Source organism: Cicer arietinum, chromosome 4 (assembly GCF_000331145.2).
Source record: "Cicer arietinum cultivar CDC Frontier isolate Library 1 chromosome 4, Cicar.CDCFrontier_v2.0, whole genome shotgun sequence".
NCBI lineage: Eukaryota > Viridiplantae > Streptophyta > Magnoliopsida > Fabales > Fabaceae > Cicer > Cicer arietinum.
The window spans coordinates 12,592,263-12,604,320 of NC_021163.2; positions in this window are offsets into that span (position 1 = coordinate 12,592,263).

Below are 12,058 nucleotides of genomic sequence, written 5' to 3' on the forward strand. Positions count from 1 at the left end.
ATACATTTTTTTTAACTATTATGTTTACATATATATTCTCTTTTATACGTCCATATTCTCTTTTATATTCTATGTATTTTTTTTTCTTGATTTATGGACTCTTGAGTCTTAAGATTTTATTTTTATTTATCTTAAATCAACAATGTCTCTTGATTGTTAAGAGACCAGGTATACTGTTTAGTCTAAATATTATTAGTAGTATAGACCTGTAAAAGTGTAGGGTATTTCGAATCTAGATATCAATTATTAATAGTTCAAACTCCTAATCGACGATTTAAACCATTACAAATTAAAGATGAAAAATTGAAGGAAAAACAAAATATTTCGGTGTCATAATGTTTTAAAATATTATTTTTGTTTGTGGTTGCTTATATATATTTCCTATAAATTTAATTTTTAAAAACTAAATCCAATAATATTCATAAATTATAAACTAATTATAATTCCAATAATATTTATAAATTCAATAAAAATTTATAAATTAATTATTAAAAAAATAAAATGTAATGATAATTTATAAATTATGTCACTCATACCATAATAAAAATAAAATAAAACAAAATGTAATAATATTTCATTAATGATAAATTAAGTCATTCATACTCAATTATAAAGATAAGAGAATAATGGTAGAAATGCAGAAAGAAAGATGAGAGAATATCTATAGAGATAAGGTAGATAAAATATTTAGAGAGAAAATGAAAGTAATAAATGAAAGTAAATGAGATACTTCCTACATAATAATATATAAATAAAAATTCTAAGATAAAAGTTGATGTATTCGTTCTTAATTTATCTTATCTTACATTAAGACCGTATACATCAATTTTTGAGTTATCATTTTTTCTTATATTTTATTACAAATATATATGTGGAAAAAAATTACAAACTATTTGTGAAGGTCTAGAATATTGGAAACTACCAAAAAGCTTGTATCATCAAGATTTAGCGGCGGCTCATACCACCACTAAATAATACAACAAATATTAGTGATAGATTTGGTCATCACTAATGACAAGTGTTGTTGACTTTAACATTTGTGGCATAATTGGCCGCCACAAATTTGAAAAAAATTCTCTCCGTACATATGTGAGGGTCTCAATTCACCACTAACTATGTAGTCTATTAGTTTTTTTTTTTACATTTTTGTGTGTTTTTCCTACAGGCTGCATGCAATAACAATTGAAACATTTTCTGGAGTAAGAATAATACATTTGTGATAGGGTGTGGAAAAAGAAAAATACAAGGAGTAATAAGTGTTTCTCTAAAGTTGAAGAGGTGCTCATTAAAGTTGTATTACAAGTCATTTTAATGTTGTCGTCCTCGTTGGACGGTGAAAATGAAAAGATGATGAACTCCTATTGGTGGAGACACAATAGGAGACATTGTAGAGATATTAATTGACTCTTTATAACCAAATTAGATGCAGGTGGTATAAGATTTAAAAATCTTATTGTTTTTAATCTTGCTCTACTTGGCAAACAAGTTTGGAGGTTTATGAATAACCCAAATAGGCTTATAAATTGCTATTTAAAACATATTATTTTCCTCACTAAGATTTCTTAGAGTCTTAAGTTGGCCACAATCCAAATTACGCGTGGAGGAGTATCCACTCTTCAAAATTCCTTGTCCATGAAGGTAGTATGTGGAGTATTGGTACCGGCGAACATATTTCGTTTTGGGAGGAGAATTGGCTAGGTGATAGATCAGAGTATCTCAATGCCAAATTCTACTAATTTCCATTAAGCCAATTTGCAAGTGTTCCATATTATGCTTCCATCTACTAATTAAGCAATGGAATGTTGAAGTCAATAATATGTTCTTTGCGTCGGTAAAGGAAGATTCAGGGGTATGGAAGGAGGAAGAGATTAGATTCTTTCTGTATAAATGAGGTTATTGACACCTCTTACTTAAAAGTTTATGAAAGTTGGCAATTATTATATTTGCTTACTCTGCCAAATGCACAACTAATTGTGTTTTGTGTTAGGAAAGTAGAGAGGACACCATACATTTATGTTGGATGCATGTTGTTGGATGTTTTGTTGTAGGAATGCGGCAAATCAAGAACAAGAAGATGATGAACTTATGATGTTAAAGTTGCACTAATAAATTCTAAGCTTTAGATTCGATTTGTCCCACCAATCTATATATATATATATATATATATATATATATTCTTTGAAGTGAATTGCACATTCACATCAAATCTATCGATCAATGATAATTTACATAATAAAGTTCTTTCATGTACTCTTGTATACTAGAGAAAATAAGAAATGACTCTGAAATATTTTTGACAACATCTTGATTCATGTAACATGAATTTTTGTCTGTTCTTTCTACCTCTAAGTATCTCTATTTATAGAGATACTAATATCAATTGATGAAAGAAAGTCATTCTTGAACTCATACCAATTGGTGAAAGAAAACAACTATCCAATTGTATCACATACAATTAATAAGCATCGCAATTATTACATACACAAACTTTTATGTCATTTTGCTTTTTACTAAATATATATTTAAAGAACATCTCAATTTAAAATTCTAATTATCTTTTTAATATATTCAAGTCTAAGATATAATATATTGAATGCATTAAATATATATTGCCACAAACTAACAAATCATGATCATACAAATTTCTCATAATTAAATATCATAAAGTGGGTCCAAACATCAAAGTCATTTACTTCTTAACAAATAAGAATTCATTTTATTTCTATTAAATAAGTAATTTCTTCATAGTTATTTTATAACTAATACATGCATCATGTTTTCTATTTGTTAATTTAAGTTTCATACTTAAATATGTTCTATGGTAAATTCAAGTAAGTATCACAATAGAAAATAAACAATGAAAAAAATATTAATATTTTCTATTACTTTATTTCATGAATATTTATGAACTTACAATAATTTAAAAATATATAGATAAACAAGAAACAATTACTTTCATGCACATATAATATGAAATTATCAATTATACATATAATAATTTATTGCATGAAGCAACAGTTTTTATTTAAGACGGGTTTTCATAATATATATATATATATATATATATATATATATATATATTATGAAAAAGGATAATCATTCTACCCAAATAATGAAAACAACACCACTTTCATTGACAATGATACAATCATAACCCATCATGAAACAACACAACTCTGCACCAAACTTTTAATTGTATATCTTCCAAACGTATACTTTCAAACATGTTTGAATCCAAAAGAAAAAGATTTAAATCTTAAAAAATAACTATCTACCATTTTTCAAATCATGCAAATGGTGGAAAACTATAGTATTAAATTTATCCATGTAATATTGGATCTTTTGTTGTAGGAATGTTGCAAATCTAGAACAAGAAGATGATGAAATTGATGATGATGAAAGTTGCACAAATAAACTCCAAAGCGTGTGTGGCAGACTAAACTTTAAGTTTGATTCGCCCCACCAATCTATATATATTGGATGCAAATGGATAAATCGGCAAATCCCCTTCAAGATATTTTGGAATCTTTGAAGTGAATTGCATATTCACATTAAGCCTATCAATCAATGATAGTTTACATAATAAAGATTTTTCATTTACTATTGTGCACTACAGAAAAGAAGAAATGACTCAGAAATATTTTTGACAGAAACTTGACTCGTGTAACATGAATTTTTGTCTGCTCTTTCTGCCTAGTATCTCTATTTATAGAGATACTCATACTAATTGATGAAAGAAAACAACTGTTGAACTCATACCAATTGGTGAAAGAAAACAACTCTTGAGAAAAATTGTAACTTTTGATATCTTAACATATGCATTAGTTTGAATTAAATTCAAGCATTGCAATCATTTGACCAAGTGATACATTAAAATATTTAATTTTACTACATTAATATAAGAATTAGAGAATTCCAAATATATTTTGAAAATTAATTCCCCTCGTACATGTTTGGTACAAGCATAGAAAAAACAATTTATAACTTATAATTCTTAATAATTCTTGTTTTGCATACCCCGTAAGCATTATAATTTTAGATGTAGGGTATGGGAAGTGTTTCAGAAAGAAAAGGAAAACAATACATGGCTCGTGTGTATCAATTGTAGTAGCCTGGTGGCAGACTGGCAGTAATAGATATACAATGATGCAAGCTTGTGGGATCAAGAAGAAGGTGCAGCAAGAACTTTTACGATAGGTGCTATAAGTATTAATTTTATATAAAAATAATCAGTATAATATGTCATATCATATATATTCTAAAGTTTAATATATATGTATTTACTATAAATATAATTTACAGAAATGAGTATATTAAAAGATCTAAAACAAAACATAATTGATTTTGTGTAAAAAGATAGATATTGTAAATCTGCATTTGTAAGCATTGAGAGAATTCTATATATGACACTTTCTACCTTAGATCGGATTATTAGCTTATCATACCCTTATATTTTTCTTTATCACATTTTGTAAAAAAAATTATTTTATCACATGATTTATGCTGATTAAATATGCTAATATGATTAATGATTTATTTGAGTGCATTTGGTTGCATATTTGATAAAAAAAAGTCCATTTCATTTATGTGTTTTAATGCACATTAACTACATTTATTTTCTAGAGCATACAATGTTATTTTATTTTGTTGTTGTGAGAAAGTATTCAATTTTTTTTAAGCTATAAGAAAGTACAAAATATTTGAATTATGAATCTATTTAAAGAGAATCTAAAATACGTTAGAAAGATGCTATATTTATTTGTCGCTTTCAAACATAAATACTTTAAGTAGGACATTAGTATCACAATAAATGATTAATGTGTTTGATAACTGTCATATGTATTATTTTAATTGAAACAATATAATTGTTTATATTATAAATAAATTATAGATATAGATTATATATAGATATAGATGTAGATTCATTTTTTTATAAAAATAAATAAATAAACAATCTAATATATCTATTATATTATTATTATTAAGAAAAAGTTTTATCTTTCAAAAACAAAAACAAAAAACTTACTCTTTTTGTTTCCAAAATGTCATTTTATAAATAACTAAATATCGGATTGATCTATGCAAATACTCATTTTTTATTTACTTTAGTTTCTATAAATTTTTTGTTTGATGTTTATCTTTGCAAATATGTTTTTGTTTGTTTTTGGTCTTTGTTATTTTGTTTTAGTTTCTGCAAAATTAATTTTTATTAGAATAAGTACATATAATATATATAATATTTGATTTTAGTTCCTCAATTATTAAAGGTATAAGAAATTGTAAGGACCAATTTTAATAAATATCAATTTTGCAGAGACTAAATTAAAATAACAAAGACAAAAAATAACAAAAATATTACCAAGGACAAAAATCAAACAAAAAAACTTATAAAGACTAAAAAAAATGTGCATATTTGCGAGGACCAATTATATATTTAATTATTTTATTAATTTTTTTTCTCTTCAGATAATTTATGCTTAATTGTAGTTTTGATTAATCTATTTTCACAAATTCACAAAATTGGTTCCTCTATTTAAAATATGATAGTTTTAGTCATTTCATCGTATTTTTGAACTATATTATAAATGACGTGACTTATAATCTCATTATATAGATCCATCTAGATGTATTAATTATTCATGTGTTTTTAATTAAATTATAAAAATAAATAATTTTTGAAATTGAAAGTGAAGTTTTCAAAGAGTTTTATTGTAATTTCATGAAAATTAATCTTTTAAATCATCATATTATATGTCACATCGTCTAAAACACGTGCATCGTCATTTTTTAGTTAACAAATTGTAACGGGAGACCAAAACTGTGAAATTTTAAAATAAAACGATCAATTTCATGAATTTGTTAAAATAGAAAGATTAAAACTACACAACTAAACAATAAAATCTCATTTTGAAGGTTAAACTTAGTTTTCAACTTGTAAGATCCAACCCAATTGTTCCATTAGGGTGTTCAAAAGAACCAAAATTGAACAAAATTGCATAACTGAAGTGATCTAAACTGTTTTTGAATTGAACTTATTTATAAAAATTGAGAACCAAACAGTTTTCTCAAAAACAGTTTATTGACCGAACTGATTTTTAAAAACTAGAGCTAAATCGGTTTTTAATTTGAAAAAACTGAACCAGATTAATTTTTAGTTTAAAAAAACTAGAACCGAACTTGTTTTTTTAGAAATAATTAAGGATAAATATGCAAAATTTGGTCTATATGAACAAAAAAGCTAAGTTAAAATCAGTTCGATTCGGTTCATAGCAATAAATCGGTTCACTCATTTATAGAACAATTTAGTTCAGTTTTTTAAACTGATAATCAAATCGGTTTGATTCGGTTTTTTTAAACTGAAAACGATCGGTTCAGTTTTCAAAAGTTCTAATTTAGAACTGAACTTTGTCTGCCCTAACTTCCATTGATCATAATTTGACAAGAACATGTTTTTTTTTTTTAAAAAGAGATGATCATGAAACTGAAAGTTTTATTAAGTACGGATGCTGAAGGAAAATGGTATTAGTGGTCCAGGAAGCTACAAATTACAAACATTCAAGTTCCAAACATTGAGGATGAACGCGGGGATAATAATGGTGAGGGAATATCTTCTCCCCTGTGTTTCAAAAAAACATTCAACTTTTTCAATAAACCACATATGTAATCTTAAAAGAGTAGGATGATGTTAATTTGCTTTATGTTTCCGTTAAAAACTTACCTTAACCACCAAATCATTAAAATTGTCCTTAAACTTAATAATATCATGTTTTCCTGTATTTCAACATGTGAGACAGCTTTATATTGTTGTTTGCATTATTCAAACTTCAATGTTTCATTATTTTTTGTTTATTTTAAATGGTGCAATTTATCAAGTTATCATTTATTGGATAACTTGAATGGAATAAATTTTGTGAACGCAATAACTTTGAAATAGGAAATTGTTTCCGACTTAAATTCGCCAAAGTTAATCCTAAGAATGTGGTTCATATCTTCAAAATCAGACATTGATGTACATGTTGAATATTTTCAATTTGTTAAAGTGTGTCATTGTCAATCACTTCAACTTATCTTGTTTTTTATTTTAAATTGTATATATTATTGTATATTAATATGTCAATATACTTATGTGTTTTATTTCATCATTTATATTCAATAATTAATCGTAATGTTATGTTTTACGTTCAATAATTTGTATATCGTATATTTTCTATTAAAAAAATATTAATTGACAAAACAATAGAGTTACGAAACCTCACTTAGACTAAAAAATTATAAAATAATGAATCAAGATCTAAAAAATTTATTTCAATAAAAAGTCTATCATTAAGGTGGTTATTAAGAAATTAGGACTCTCTTTCTTTTTGTTATCTCATTTTTTTCTTTTGTTGTGAGAGTTATAGTTACAAAAATATTATTTTATTCAATTTTTTTATTTATTAAATTCATAAAAATTATTTTCGTATTTAATATTCTAACAACATGGGAGAGAAAAATAGAGTAAAAATTAAAAAAAAAAATCTTAATTTATTATTAATATGGAAGAATGTTCATTCGCCTCTATATTTTTTTTTAATTATAAATATATTATAAGAAATTAAAATCCGATAAAAAAAAACAAAAAATTGAATAAAGTTTGAAAGTTGGATAACATTCACCATTAAGATGGGTTATGACTTTGGGCCTTAACTTAGTTGTATAACAGAACATCTTTGCTAGTTTTATAAATAAGAAGACATGACAAGAAACCAATTCTTTTCCCAATATGACCGACTTTTGGAAAACACAGTAAAAGTGAGACACACTTGACACTAATTCAGTCATTGACCTAAGAAGCTTATACAATATCTCCAACCACAAGAAATATTATTGTCGGGAAGTATCAAATCGGAGAAGAAGGTACTGATAGGCCTTTCCGGGAAAGGAAAAAAAAGACTTCGTAAAAAACAAAAGACCACATTTTCTGATTACTGAACTTAACTTAATTTCTAAGAAATGATCAATTTTTTTTATAAAAAAAGTTAAATTATTAAATTTAATAAATGATAAAAAATTAATAATAATTTTATTAATATATACAAAATGCAAATTATTGTCGTAATAGAAAAAATAAATCTGTGATAACTATTTAGAAAAATAAAACTTGTTTGTGTTTTAAGGAGTCAAATTAATTTATAATTGAATTTATAAAAATCAATATTGTCTTTTTTAATATAAAAAACTATTTACAAGAAATTAATCATCAACTTTATTTATAAGTGATATCTTAACAAAATATTTCATTTGTAGTTACACTATAAAAAATAAAAGTGTCAAAATAATATGAATACATATATTAGTTAAGAGATAATTTTTTTGAATTTTTTATTTTTTCTAATTTCATTTCAAATAAACTTATATGAGGTTGGATAGATAAATATATATTATTGGGTAGCTAAATATAAAACTATACTTCTTTATTCTAAAAAATATATAATTTAGGGTACCCCATGATCAAAGTTAACTTTGCTAGCAAGTAAGTAATTTTAAAGTGTAAAAATAAATAATATTAAAATAAAATATGAGTATTTTTAATTTTAAGTTTTTTTTTAAAATTCTTTTTCTTAAAATTGGCAAACCCGTCGTATAATATATTATTTTTAGGATGACTTTTCAAAGTTAAACTAGGTAGATATATATTTGTATATATTTATTAAAAAGTAATATTGCGTACAGTATTGTGTTATATTATTATAGAATATGTATTTTTCTTTTTTGAATTGATAAAGTATAGTTGAACGTTTTCATAAATAAAAAATTACACATTCATTTTATAGTAACTCTTAAATTAACCAACAGTACTTCTTTATGATAGATACAATAAATTATTTTGTTGTATATAATCAAATCTGGTAATTGAATTTATCCAAAATATTATTATTTTATTTTATTAAAATTTTAATTTATTTTTTATCTATAGATAAAATGATAAAAATATTCACACACAACTTTGAAATCTCTTATTTAAATCAGGATATAGTATCCAACTTAAATATTTGTTACTTGAACTACACCTTAAATATACTTGTAAATCAAACTTATATATCATTTTTAGAAAATTTATCAAAAAATATAAATATATCAAAATTTATTTTTATTATATATGGATTCAACTCAAAATTTAAGATATTTTTTATTTATATCATCTTTTCATTTAAAACTCTCCATTATATCTTACATCTAAATTTTTTTTTTATGTTCAAGATATTATCTAGGGGGAGATGCAATTGCATGAAATGTTTTTTTTCCTTTAATAGAAGTTACATATTAGGAATGCGATTATCCATTGTCATTTATTATTTTTATTAGAAATGATTAATTATTAATTTAATAAATAAAAAATAAAAAATAATTAAAAAATCAAATTATATTTATAAAATTAAACAAAATATATTTAATAAATGATAATAAATGGCCGTATCTCCAAAATGCCCTTTTATTAAAGTGTAAAAAAATATATTTCAAACATTGTATTTTTATCTTGCAATCAAAATAAATAAATAAAAATATTTTAATATATAAGTTTAAATGTATGCTATAATAAAAAATTTAAATAAAAAAATTATATAAATAAAAAATATCCCAAAATTTAAGAACAGTGCGTGGAAGTGGGTGCGTCCTATGTTTAAGAACTGATGAGACATGTCAACGTCTATTTTTCGGCTGCCAATTTTCGTGCAAGGTCTGGACTCTGGACTTCGTGAAGAGAGTTGCTTTCATTTTTTGCAGTTCGGTGTTTTTTCTGCAGAGAAAAGGCTGAAGAAGGTAAGATACTCATTAGAGTGAACAACAAAATTATGTTTGATGGTGCTGTAGCAGATTATCTTGGGTTGTTATACCATATTAAAATATTGAAAATTATATCCAAGTATTCCAATTTTATCTATACTCAGCACAAAATTTTAAAAATGTAAAAAAATAAATTAATTTTTTTTTATATTATTTTACCAATTCAAATTCACTTTTTTTTATTATTTAAAGATTTTCAGACAAAACAATTGAAATTTTGTATTACGTAAAAAAATTTCAAAAATATTTGAAAAACTTTAAAAAAAACATTTAGTACAGAAGTTTACAAAGGTGTATATCGAAAATCTTTTAAAAAGTTTTCTGGTACATAAAATTGAAAAATATATATTACGCATGTGTTCTGAAAAACTTGTGAAATATTTTTTATGGTACACACTTAATTTTTTTTAATTATATAAACTTTAACATATATGGATAAACCGCTACTATTATGTGATAAAAAATGTGTCGATACTACCAACATTTTTTACACGATCAGATATTAATAAAGTTATGGCAAAATTACATATCATTACTCTATCTAGGTCGTACAGTGAAGTGTAGAACTTACTTCTAATACGAACGTCTAACATATTGACAATATTATCCAAAATAATAGTCATTTCATCATATGACATGTGAAATGACGAGATCTATCGGTGTCATCTTTCCACAAATACAAAAATCAGGTTATTGTCAATCAATTTCAGATTACTCCGTTGTAGTGGAGCTAATCCAAACAAATTCACTCACGTCTTTATAATTCGCGAGATAACTTGTGGAATAAATTGTTCCAACGAGCAACTATTTTCAGCATTTTTCACTTTTGCATACAAATAAAATATATGATATTAAAATAATAATTAATTTAATTTTTTTAATACACCATAAATTATAATTAATTTAACTTATTTGATCAAATCACAGTCTTCCAAAAACATGATGGTAGTATCGTGTAAGGACATACCTATCATATGGTTCTCCTGGATAACGTGTGAGCTCACTCTCCTATTGTACATGTTCCTCTTGCATATGCTCCTCGTGTACTACAGTATGCTCTTCCTCATCATGTACTACAACTTGCTCATGCTCCTCGTGTATAGCAATATCAGCCTCTAGGATAAATATATGACCCTGCTCTCCCTCGTCACCATCTTCCACTATAATTCGTCGTCTTCTCCTAAATGTTATCGGTCGAATTCTTTCCAAATCATCCATAGATGACAAAGTTTCAACATCACATGTTATTCGTACTATCTTGTCGTCTCTTCCTTTGACACCATTACTCACTAGGAAAAAAAAAGAGTTAAAATAAAATGAAATAAATAAATAATAAATGAATAAAAAATACAAAAAATACAAAAATAGAAATTAAAATAAGTTCCGGAAAACTTGTGGTTTGAAGTTTTCTGGTAACTTCCAAAAAACTAAAAAAAGTATTCTGGTATTGTGTTGAGTTTCGAAAAAGTTGAAATAAATTTTTCGGTAGTTCCGAAAAAGTTCAAATAAGTTTTCTGGTACTGGTAATATTGAAAATAAGTTTTTCGAGAAATAACTTTTGTACCGAAAAAATTGAAAAAGGTTTTCGTGGTATAACTTGTATACTAGAAAATTTTAAAAAAGTTTTAAAAATAAAATAAAATAAATTTTAATACTCACTTATGTACCGATAAATTAAAATGATGAAAAAAAAAATAACAAATTTTAATATTTATACAAAAACATATATGTCATTTCATTCGATTTGTGAGGTATACGATAAAATTGAGGGTACACTATATAATTTTCTAAAATATTAAATATGTTGCTTGAAATTAGTTAACAGCCCATTCGGCAGGAAATATTGATTATAGTTTTGCGCATTGGTGTAACAATCATTTAATTTGTAATATCATTTTGTTTATTAAAAAAAACAATAAGTTTTAAATTGCTGGCTAGAAAATAGTTATAGATAGTTTCAAGGGTCAAAAGTTCATAATTTCACATCCTTAGAATATTGAGCTAGAATACCGAGTTTGTGTTTGTTCTAAGGATGACTAAAATAAAGTTTTAAAATTGATTTTGAGAAAATTAATTTTAATTAAAAGTAAATTTAATATAAATTAACTTATGTTTGGATAAGTTTGATTAAAATTAATTTTTATCAATTTTTATATTATTTAGATTTGGATCAGAATAGCTTCTAAATGTGTAATAACCAAAATGAGTTTTAATTTTATTTAAAACTGAATTT